Source organism: Gallinula chloropus (genome assembly GCF_964237585.1).
Source record: "Gallinula chloropus genome assembly, chromosome: 2".
Classification (NCBI taxonomy): domain Eukaryota; kingdom Metazoa; phylum Chordata; class Aves; order Gruiformes; family Rallidae; genus Gallinula; species Gallinula chloropus.
The window spans coordinates 73,323,154-73,335,561 of NC_140086.1; positions in this window are offsets into that span (position 1 = coordinate 73,323,154).

Consider the following 12,408-nt stretch of genomic DNA (forward strand, 5'->3'; position numbering starts at 1 on the left):
ACTATTTAACATCCTAGTTAAAAAAGGCTGTCAAAATGAATGATCTACTGTAAGCAAAATATTATGATTTATGGCTAGAAACATTGCTAAACAAAATAACACCAAGAATTGGCTCTATGATCGGATCGTCTGGATACTCAAAGTCTCAACTCCCACACTGATTTCAGAGCAGTCCAATTACCCTGCTCTGAAATGAAACCTTGGAGCAGTTCAAGAGGATGACAACTAGGGGATTTTTCAATTGTCATGTGCATATGACTGGGCAAGAAAGACCACGGGTTAGCTACAGAGAGTTTCTCTTGTTATTTTAGGTGGTCTCTGGGTAAAGGATAGACTTTCTGGTCCCTCCCCATGAATTTTAGAATTATGGGGAACAACACACGGCCAGGAATAGTCCTGCCTCTGTTCCAGCCATGGTGGAAGGGATGGATGGATATGAAACAGGAGAGCTTTTACTCTTTTGTATATTCATTAACAAAATGAAAGTAGCCCACCAGGACTGAGATGCCACATATTATATGTGGCTCTGTTATGATAGACTACCTGCATCTGAGGCACTGTGACCAGCACTCAAAGCTGTTCACCACGCAGATGGTGTCAGCCCGGACTGGTGATACAGTTTGATGCTCCACTTGTAGTCTTTGGAAGCACTGCCTTCCTGTTTGGCACAACACTGTCTGTGTGTTGTGTCTCACCTGGCCTCTTTCTGGAAGACAACTGGGATCCATGGACATATCAGTGTGATGCCAAAAGCAGAGTGTAGGAACCATGGAAGAAAAAAACCACTCTTACTGACAAATTTTTGTCAGTAAGACAAAGAGTGCAGGGGAGAAAACAGTAAGTCTGGTGAACTGCAGCTTCCCTTGTCTGCAAGTCTACTCTCAGGCAGTGAGCCTGGCTTCCACATGCTCTAGTGCCCGAGACAGGTTCATTGGCAATGCGGGTATAACCAACATGCAGTAAGAAAAGGCAATACTCCATGTGAAAAAATAGTGACCTCTTGACAGACAAACAAGATTACAATACAGTACTTGCCAAGATCTACAGTATGGACCCATGCAGACTAACCAAAATATTTTTTTTGTAGTATGCAATGGGTGCAGACCACAGTTTGCAGATGTTATACATATGGGGAAGTGGAGGAAGAACCTGTGGAGCACTGAGTTTGCTGCTTCTTAGGAGTCTGAGCATTGCAGCCACACATTTGTTTCCTGTAGCAGACAGTCCAGTAGAAAAGATTTTAGTTACTGAAAACTGTACTTAACTATTCTGCTTATTGCTACAATTTTTTCTTCAAAAAAACCCCAAACAACAAACCACTCAAAGTTATTTATGATTAAAAAAATCCTTCATATATCACAAAACTATTGCTTATTTTTTCTTGCAGTTCTATGCAGAATCAGAAGCACTTGATGCTTTACCTGAAGAAAAAAATTAACAGCAAGTCCATTTAATTATTTTATTTCTATCTTTACACCTAAAAGAACAATACAGTGAGTGGTGTACAGGAAACAAATGTTACAATCCAAATTCACAGACTTTGGGATATCTGTAATTGTTTTAGAACTGTGAACAGCGGACACCTACTTCTTACTTCAAATCCTTAAGAAAAGGGAAAAATCCTGACCTGAAAGAAAAGGTCTTAAAAGAATGTGAAAGGCAAAAGACTAGAGGACAAAAATCAGTGAGAAGGAAAAAGAGAAGGTTGAGGAAGAAAAGAAATGAAGTACAAAAGTCAGTCAGGAATGAGGCTGAATAAAGGAATTAGGTACACTAAAGAAGTCCATATCTTGACAAAATAGTTTCTTTGGATCTGTGTATAGCACTAACTCTGAAATAAATACTCTCTCCTCAGACAACAGCATCCACTATAAGAAATGATCTTGACTGGACCCCCATCAAGAAATCATACCCTTAAACCACATTTTCTACTGAAGAATAAACTGAATTCTCAGTTGCATCAAGATATTCTTTCCAACATGGGAAAACCTTAAAACATATTTTTGCATTTTAATCATTACATGATCAAGACAAGGATCATAGTAAAAATCCCATCTGGGAAAACCAAATGTCTATTTGAAAGGACAAATTTAGCTTGTACAGACAACAAAATCATCTTGACCACTCTGCCAAAAATATATATTTTTTTTTTTTAGTGTTTCCAAAAGAGTTTTACAGAAAGTGTTAGTGGGGAATAAATGCTATTTTTGTTATTTACTATCAGTTACTACTTTATCTTCTATGAGATGATGATGAACCAAAGAGATCTAAAAAATATTTGAAGTCATGGTTAAGGATAGGGAAGGAGGGAAAGAATCGTTTAAGAGATGTGGTTAAAATGCTCTATGCCTTATTAAAATTATTGCTGGTAAAGTACTACTGGTAGAGCAGTGAAACTACTATTACTACTGTAGTACAGTACCCATTAATTAGGATTAGTGCTGAGAGACATAAGACTATGGTTTTTAACATATATTTAATTAACCATCCTAGGACATTAATCTAATGCCACCATCAGAAGTAGGTAAAATTTTGTGTGTGAAAAAAGAATCTGTACTGCAGAAGTAACAGCCTCTTTCCTAAGTCAAAGGGAACACAACTTTCTGTTCCAAAAATGTTATTACAAGAAGGAAACAAATGTAATGAAGGGAACTCATGGAATCACAAAATTATCATATCTTAGAAGGACTGATTTATGAGGCATGTTTAAGACATATATAAATTACTATAAAAGAGGAAAGATGTTAATTGATCCTATTCAACAAATATTTAATACTTCTAAGCAGCTGGATCAGAGGGATTTTATTTAGCACGGTACAAAAGAAAGTGTGGGGAAACAATAAAGTGAAATTAAGGAAGAATATGCCCTTATTATTAAGAAAAGTAATAATCATAACACAGTATATTTAAGGAAATACAGCTGTATTTTAAAGGAAGTCCTAAATGAGGAAGTACCTAAGAATCTAAAGCTATCGCACATAAAAACTTCAGAGAATATTCATTAGGGATCAAATGGCAAATGAATAGCCCAGTAGTATGCACAGATTTCTGAAAAACTCTGGAAATCAGTGAGGGAAGGGAGGCCTTCAGACCATTTGCCTGCCAACAGGGTAGGAAGTCAACCATGGGGTACCAGAAACACACTTTCCTCAGCGCTTCATATGACCTGCCCCTCTAGGATGTGGTGGAGAGAGATGATGATGGGTGAAGATGGAGACACATAGTGGGTGAAGAGAGCTTGCCACAGCCTGTCAGAGAGGGAGGCTGTGGTGGAGAACAATGTACTCATTTTGAATAACAACACCCACACTTCAGTGTATGGAGTTATGAGTTATGAATTTTAATAAGTAATGTTCTACTGTAATGACAGCCTTGACTATTCCAGTTATTTCCATAGCTTCGGAAATTCATAATCAATTTGAATTTAAATGAGTGGGTATATACACATAAAAATGCATATATTTAGTTTAATGTGTAAGCAACATTGTGCTAATGTTAAAACCAATACTATTATGATAAACCTATTGTTTACATTTCGGTTGGTACTCTAATATTTTAGTGTAAGAATAAATACATGGGATTTTTATAGTTAGGATTTGGTTATTAATGAATAATGATCCCTAGAAACTGTTTAATGTAGACTAATATTGGGAATAAAATTTCATATACTTGAAGTTGAAATGTAAAAATAGTAATTTCATTAGAATATAAATTGCAAACAGACAAATAATGAAATTGAAGATTTTATGTTAAAGAAACATGCTACAAAAACATCCTACAAAATGCGCAGAGCTTGTTGCTGGTTTTAAATTTTGCAAGTGGAATTCAACCGATGATAAAAATAGATTTCAAAGTAATTATTTGATCTTTATTTTCGGAAAAAAAAAAGCACTAAAACTAGTTTTGAATGTGTGGAAAAAACAGGCTTATGGAATATGAATAGCTGGAAATTTGACTACTGGAGAAAACAGAACAATTTCTGGCCAGTGTATGATAAAAAATATCACTTCTAATCTTAAGATGATTCTCAAACTTGAGCTGCAGAGTGAAGAAAGTGAGGACATCAATAACTGGCCTCTTCAAAATGAATGCAACCAGAAAAAAAACCCAAACAAACAAAACACATGCCTGAGAGTTCAATGTCAGGGTCTGGATCTGTGGCCACACAGGTTTGCATTTGCAGTGGGAGATTTTAAGTGGTGCCCCAAAGGCTTTGTTCCATTGATCAGTGGGTATGTAAAAATATTCTACAAGTCAGTTGTATCTTAGATACTCCTTTCTTACTACTGTTATGCATAAGTACACATCTCTATTGAATATTTATCATAGTGTGAAAAGCTGCCAATACACGTATTACATGATCTTTGCTATTCAATACATTTCTATCTGTTCCAGGTAAATAACCTTTTTTGCTCGTTTTGTTTATAAAAGCTTCTGGCAATATAGATCTCCTGTAGTTTACATGCAATGCTCTTTGGAGTTTTTACTGAATGTGGGTATGATAGGTATCATTTGTAACGCCCACGATGGTAGAATGGCAGCCCCATCCAAGGATCCAGGTGTTCCAAATAAAGAACAATCTCAGTTCTGAAACAAGTCAAGAATCAATCAACTCATGGAGAAAGCAACTGCAGAAAGGCAATTATGCTTCTTCCAAAGAGGATTTTTTTTTTCTGTGAAGGATTTGGGTCCGGTATCACAAACACCATTTGGGATGGCGTGTGCCTACTGAATATTTTTATTCTCGTAAGCTCAGTTTTGTGGATCTGCTCAGCCATCATGACTGGAAATATTGTCAATGTGTTTGGTCTTGATGTGTAATAAACTTTTCAAATTAGGAGGTACAAACTCTGATTTTCAAGTATAAACATATATTTCAAAATAAACTGAGAAATGCAGTAAGGTTACAGATAGACTCCTTTAAATTACAGATGTATACACCCTCACTGTAATTCGCAATAGCCATTGTCATATTTTTGTGTGGCTTTTACCATGTGATGGTTAAGTTTTCCACCAATATCTCATTTTTACCAACTTTGAAAGCACATGGGTGTTAATGTAATCAATTCAAAGCTTAACTTGTTGTACAGCTTTTAAAATTGGGGTGGATAAAAGCAAGAACAATCTGCCTTCTGTTACTTGTATTTCAATGCTGTTTATAGGCAATGAAATCTGCGAGACTTTGCAGGAGTAGTAGAAATATCCAGGAACAATAAGAAAATCAAATATGTTCTTACAGAGATTAATATTTGCCTATTGGATTCTAGATAGTGTTTTTTGTTTGTTTGTACATACAGAGAAAAAAGATTCTAGTTCTATTTGCATGGTCACTGGATCACCTGTGTTGAGACCACTAATTTTACTCTGAAATCCCAGACTCCTATTCTTTGTCACCTAAATGTTGGCTTTGTGAACCCAAACTGAGTCATATATGGGTATGTTTGCTCCTTTCTTTGTTATCCAGGGTTCTATGTACAGAAATCCTATTTTTAGACTACAGAACAGAGCTTAAGTCCGAAGTAATTTCCATTCCAATTTCCCCTGTCAGTTCTTCATAGGATGCCCTTAACACTTGCCATCTTCAGAATCATGGTACAAGAAAAGCCACATTTGGCAGCCTGAAGGGGCCCTCTGACAATATTTACCTGTAGCGGAATTTACATTAAATGAGTGAGACAAGACGCAGAGATGATGCTCTTCTGTTTTAATACTTGGCAAGATTTAAAGACAAGCAACACTGGTTTATAGGCGTGAACTAAAGACAATCTGTGTTCATAGAAAACTGTATTTTCAGGGACATGGACAATTTCTTTTTGATTTGCTAACTGTACTGTCTTGATAGGAGAACAGAACTGAGCTTCTGTTGATCCATGATCATACATATGGCTCAAAATGTCCTTATCAGAGAGGATACAGAGACAGGCAAATATTTTTTTGAGGGATGACTTCAAGCAAAGTCCTTTACTTCCCCACCCTGCAGAAGTAACAAAGGCAGGACTACCTGGCCAGAACAACTTTTGCTGAGGTCTTGAAACCAGGAGGGGAGAACAGAGTATCCTGAGCAAGAATGTGCTCCACTGGTGGCATTCAGCCAGCCCTGGATGACACTGGAAGGGAAAGTTCAGCTTGTTCTGAAGATGTCTGGAAGGGTGGCACAATCCACAGAGGACAATATCAGACGACTTTTGTAAAGAGAGAGCAATGCATTTTGACACAGTCGAGGTCTTTGCTGAGCAAGACAAAACATTAGCAATGTATGTACATCTCAAGGAACTCTTTTCCATGCCATACATCTGCACATGAAGGTGTGGGATATCCCACACACTCTTCTCTGGTACAGGCAGTTTTTAAAAAGATCAGGCACGAGCGCTCTCCTGGTGCAGTAATCATGTCCCTGATATCTCTTTGCCTTGCTGCAAAACCTGGGTAAGCACAGAAATGTCTGGTGTAAAACTTTTGAGGTCCACTACCAGCAGAAGGTCAAATAGTTATGCTGCAAGTACACAGCAGGGCTGAGGGGCTATTGTGATCACCCTCCCTTTTAGAGGAAAAAGCAGCATGGTGACAGGTTATGAGAAGAGATTGAGAGATTATGAGGGAGAAGTGCAAAGGGTTGAGTGGTGCAAATGACTGGGGTTTCTCCTCTGAAATAAATCTTCCTCTGACTCTGAACCTTGAAAGTGTAGGAATAGATGGCCTAATGGATATTGCAGTGTGGTTATTAGTAATGCTCTGTCTCAGTGCAGGGTTCCAAAAGCAGTGCCCATATTCCCATAACCTCCAAAATATATATTTTTTAAACTTTCTTGATAAAGAGACAAGATCTGTAGATGTTTCCTGAGCTGTACTGCTGTATTCATATGCTAGTTCAAAGAAGGAATACTTGAAAATCAATACACTCCTCCACAAAACTTTTGTGTCCTGGGAAGAAAAAACCTTGGGGATCTCCTGTAGCAGAGAGAGGAAAAGTAGTTGTGGGGAAAGTTCAGGACACTGAAACTGGACTCCCCCACTCATAGCTCTTAAAACTCTTCATCCCTACCTTAAATCCATCCTTGCCCTCTTCCATTGATTTAAAGATATGCTGCGGATGCTGCACGCTGCATTTTGCACATACTGCTCAACTTCAGGGGAAGAAGAAAGAGCGCTTGGTAAATCTTTTCACACTGTCTCCATGCTGCACTTGCTGCCCCACGTAATGCATTCTTGAACTTGATATATTGGAGGACTGTTCTGCTTTTTGGCTTGGTTTGGTTTGGTTTAAAATCTTTACAGATTTATTGTTCTCTAGAACAGTACAGTCAAAACAGCTGCAAAAGTTAAAATCTTAGGCATACTTCAACCTTCCTCATCCTCCTCTCCGCAAGGAATGTGATGTCCTTAACTCACCAAAGAATGACAGGGATGGGGAAGGGCAAGAAGGGCACCTGCCTTTTTTCTTTTTTATTATCTCTGTGTTAGAGATCTTTATTTTTACTAAGTTCAATGTCAATGCTTTGGCCAGTGGTGCTATGCCCTCCAGATTTTGTGAGACAGCTGTATGCCTGACTGCATGAAGCAGAAGCTTCCCCAAAAAAAGACGGAATGGAAAAATCAAAGAAAAAATGGAGTGTGTTTCTGCGTAGCATACCTTTTGGTTGATGGTAGCAGAGCTGAAATTGAACATAATATCAAATCATGGCTGCTCATAAGCACCTTTTTTCTATGATTAGTTTTAAATTCCATATTTTCTATGAGTTAGCCTGTTATCCAAAGGACTCAGAAACTATGCTATTAACAAATGGAAGTAAAACCAATGACCTGACAAGAGACATTTGGATATAGTGTAAGCTACCATGCAGGATACAAGTGTAGCTATACCAGTAGAAATTGTACTATGAAAATGTACCTTGCACCATATCCTCTTGATGTCTGTGAGGCTGCATAATGAACCTAACGAGGGATCCTTTCTGACTTAAAGAAGTAGCCCCTACCAGCCGTACTTCAGGCAGATTAATTCCCTGCTTCATGGAGCAAAGACATAAAACAGTTACGTTCCCCTTAAGCACGGAAAAATGTATGGGGAATGGAGGAGGCATCCATTCTCAGGTCCTATAAACAGTATCAATCTTGCCTGGATACTGGAGAAGGAAAATATTGGAATGGAGACTGCTCAACAGTCACTGCATCTGCAGACTTCATGTTTCATTGTTCCAGATTGATGTCGTAGATCCATTCCTGGTTTTTGGATTGACATGTGGAGGTAGAATTTTTAAAACTTATTGCAAGGTTAAGGGAAGCTGCATTTTTCTCAGTTAACTTGTTGCTTTTTGAAAAAAAAAAAAAAAAAAAAAATCTGGGACCACTACAGGCTTGTCCCGTTATGACTACTGTTCTCTTAAAAGCAAATGTCAAAAAGCCTAGAGCTCATGTTTTCAGAGGTTCAGGGATAACATTCTGGTAAAGTCCTTTGAAGTTTGTGTCTTCTAGTCAACAAAATGACACTTTTATACTGTTAGGACTGCTGACCAAAGCCAGTATAGAAGCTTATAACCAGTTGCCTGTGACCTGAAGATGAAAGCTCAGTTTTCTTTTCGGAGTTCTCTTGCTAGCAGATTACTTCCTTCAATCATTCATGCAATTTCAGATTCCCCTGGCTTCTGAAGGGAAATGGTCACAGCATTCTTGCCTGTGCCATGTTCAAAATGAGATATAGTTAGACAGAGAACAGCTTCTGAGATGCTAATCCTCAGATATCTTAAAATTTGGATCATATTGTCATGCTGACATTTGACAGATTGCTTTTTAAGCTCACCTAGTTCTGTATAAAGCCAGTTGTCATCTGTTTGCTAATCTGTTACTGCACAGCATGCACATTTATGCACAGATATAATTCAGAGTTTGGAGTGAGCTCTTCTTAAAAAAGCAAAATCTTTCATACTAAAAGAAAACAACAGAAATGAGAAAGAAACGAGTGCAACTGATCCAATAAAGTGATGGTAGGAGATAAGCAAGCAGTGAAGTGTGAAGTTAAGGCTATGGGACATCATTAGGTCAAAAGGAAATATCAAGAGAACTAAGTACAGTACAGCTACACTTACTTGATGACTGAAAATGAGTATCCAGAGTGTTCTATAAACAGAAGTCAGACAAAATAGCATGGAACTTGTAATAGCAAAGAAATTTCTGCAGACTAAACTTATTACAAGCAGATTTTCTCCAGCAGAAAAGGTAAGAGCAGAATGTCAACAAGGTGTAATGAAAAAACAACTTACATCCACAAATCCACTAATGTCTTCCTATAAAGTTTCTTATCATTGTTCCTGATGCGGTTGCAATATGCCACACTGACAATGGGGATGTATTTGCAAATCCGTTACACAATATTCTGTTACCCACATCCATCAATAACGTTCTTAATTGTACAAACATTCACATGACTGAATGCTATCAATATAACTCCAAAAGATGCTTGGCCCATCTAAGTCTGCAGCCTCGTCTCGCTCAGCTCATGCGTGTCTGCTACTTCTGTGGGAGAGGCTGCAATTCACTTCAAAAACAGACAATAGAGCAAAACATGCCGTGCACACATAACAAATGGCTGCAGTGGGCATACTATAGAGAAGAAGAGGTGTCTAATAGAGGAGAAACCATAGTAATTTCATAACCATTCCTATCAATTCATGGATTATCTGACTTCACAGATTCAAGTTTCTTGGTTTCTGTCTTTAAAATGTGATAAAAGTGTTTATAGTCTTATCCCATGTATTCAAAATACTTGTGCATATCAACATATAACAGCTGTCCTATAGAAACATTTTCATTTTAAAGATTAATTTTATTTATTTTTTATATTTCATCAGCTTCCAAAGAGTACCCATCACAATGGTATTCAGCCATAGCAAGACACCTCTGAAAAACTGTCTTCACTGAATGCCTTATTCCAATAGCTCAATACTAGTTCTCTGTTATTAAAGAATAAACCAATGAATTCTTGAAGGTATTTCTCTAGCAGAAGTGGCTGGAAAGCTCTTACTAAAATCATTAGAGGATTATGTGAATATTTGACAGTAATAATCATACATTATTTCCGTGTTAAAAAAAGGCTAGAACAAGTTAAATTTCCCAAACTATGTCTGTAATGTCATTTGTCTGAGATGCACATTCCACAGAATCACTTTGATTTTCTACAAGTGAGGTAGCAGTGCACATTGACTGCCAGGTATTTACACAAAGCCTTCCTTGAGCAAAAGTAATTTTGCTGGACATTATCAATGTATAACAAACAAAGGTACTATTTTAGCTGTAAGATTCTATATGTTTCACATGTCTTGAGCAACATCATAGGACACCGGAATTATAGATGGCTATTGTATACTGCTAGAACTGACCTCATGTGAACTTAATTATTTCTTAACTAAATGGAAATGCAGGCTGAAAATATGCACTGAGTAACGACAATTTCAAAACTTCAGTTACTTTATGAAACCCTGTGTTTGAACTTAACAATTTGATGTGTTTCCTATGATACTGACCATACATTAAATGAAACATTACTTTTATTTTTATAAAAGTCTATTTACTTTCAGTGAATTTATAGCCTTAGACTTTCCAACTGATTGTAGTCCTGCATGTGCAGTTGCTTTGAGAAAGAATTATGACTATAAAGATTTTCTGTTTAGTTGACTTGTGTATGCATTTCGGTGAACTGAGTTTTAAGTTACATGGACTGACAGCTTTATGTTTTCTAATGTTCATGGCAGTGAAAGGCAATGATTCAAAGAAAGACTCATTCTCCCAAGCCCTTTTAAGCATCTGAAGGATAAAAGGGAAATTGTAACCACTTGGCCTGAGAACACCTTAGAATTATCTGAATCATACTAGTAACATAAAAGCGTATGGTTTGAATTTCATGAGATGTTATGAAACTATCATAACATTGTGATAAATGCCCCTTTTGACAAATTAAACTAAGCAACCTCTTTCAACAGGAAGGCACTGCTCCAAGATTGCTTCTTGACAAAGATATCGGCAGGGCATGAGGGCAGAAAGGGATAAGGAAGAAACAGAATCTGTTGAGATTGAAATGGCAAGTCTAGCCATTGGAGCTTCAAGCTCATTGGCCTAATGTCTATTGCCTGTCCTGGACTAAGCATTATCCCCTGGAGTATTTGCCTAATAAGTGAGCATTTCTTTCAGAAGCAACAATAAAAATAAGGCAAATTATTGTCATAGAATCGAATCAAAGAATTGTTTGTGTTGGAAAAGACCTCTAAGATCAAGTCCAGCCATTAACCTAGCACTGCCAAATTCAACAATGTAATTGAAATTATTAAGATAATATTATTTGGATGTAAGACTGTGCAAGAAGATTCTCTTCAGTTGCTTAAAGTCAGTCTTCTAAACCAGGGAAACTCTGTGTGCATAAATCTGATCACAAAGAAACACCTTATTAAAGGTGCTCTGTCTAGCCAGATGACTAGTGAATGCAGACCCTTATTGATAACGAGGTTAATGAAATTAAGCAGACATTGATGAAACAGGGAGCAGTAAGATTGACCTGAAAACAGATAGGTATTAAAGAGTGGAGTTAGGATCTCTAATACAATAAAATTAAATTTCTTTGGTGAGGAGGGAGACGATAGACCATGCAATTGAATCAAGGGATAACAATCAAGAGACAACTGTAAAAGGCAGAATAAGAGAATAAAGGCTTTCCCTGAAGATGTAGAAAAAAAAAATCAGATTTCTGAAGCAATATTTTATTATTTTTTAAAGAGGAAGGAGAAATAGAAATGACTACTAAGATATCCCACCATTTTTGTGTCCTTTCCTAACACAAAACCAAGGGACATTACATGAAACCTACACTTTGAGCAACAATAACAAGAACAGCAATAAATCTTAAAGAGATATTGCTATATTAAATCCTTTATAATATTCAATATAGTAGATGACAAATCCTTCTGAAAGTTGGGAGGATTCAAATTCAGAGCACATGACAATTTTAAGCATTTCAGTGTCAGTCAAGGTTGGAAAAGCTATTTACAAGACTATGTTCAGGTCATATAGCAGTAACTGGAGGGAAGATATGAACTTAGACATGAATAATGAAAAGGCAAACAGACATGGTTACCTGTGGCAAAAAACACTGCTGTAACCAGGACTGTGGGATCACCACTCCACTACCAGTTTTATGCAACAGAAGGAGAGAAGCAGCAGCTTTCCCTTGGTCCAGTGCCTCATCATCCTGTATGACCATTACATGGAAGTCTACTCCATTCCTATGAGTCTGGTTCTTTGCCTCCTGGTACTTCATAACTCAAACTGAAGCTCGGAACATCATCATGCATACTAGAATACAGCTATATTTAAAAGAAAATACAAAAATATACTTGTCTAGATAAAACAAGACTTGAGCTGGGCCTA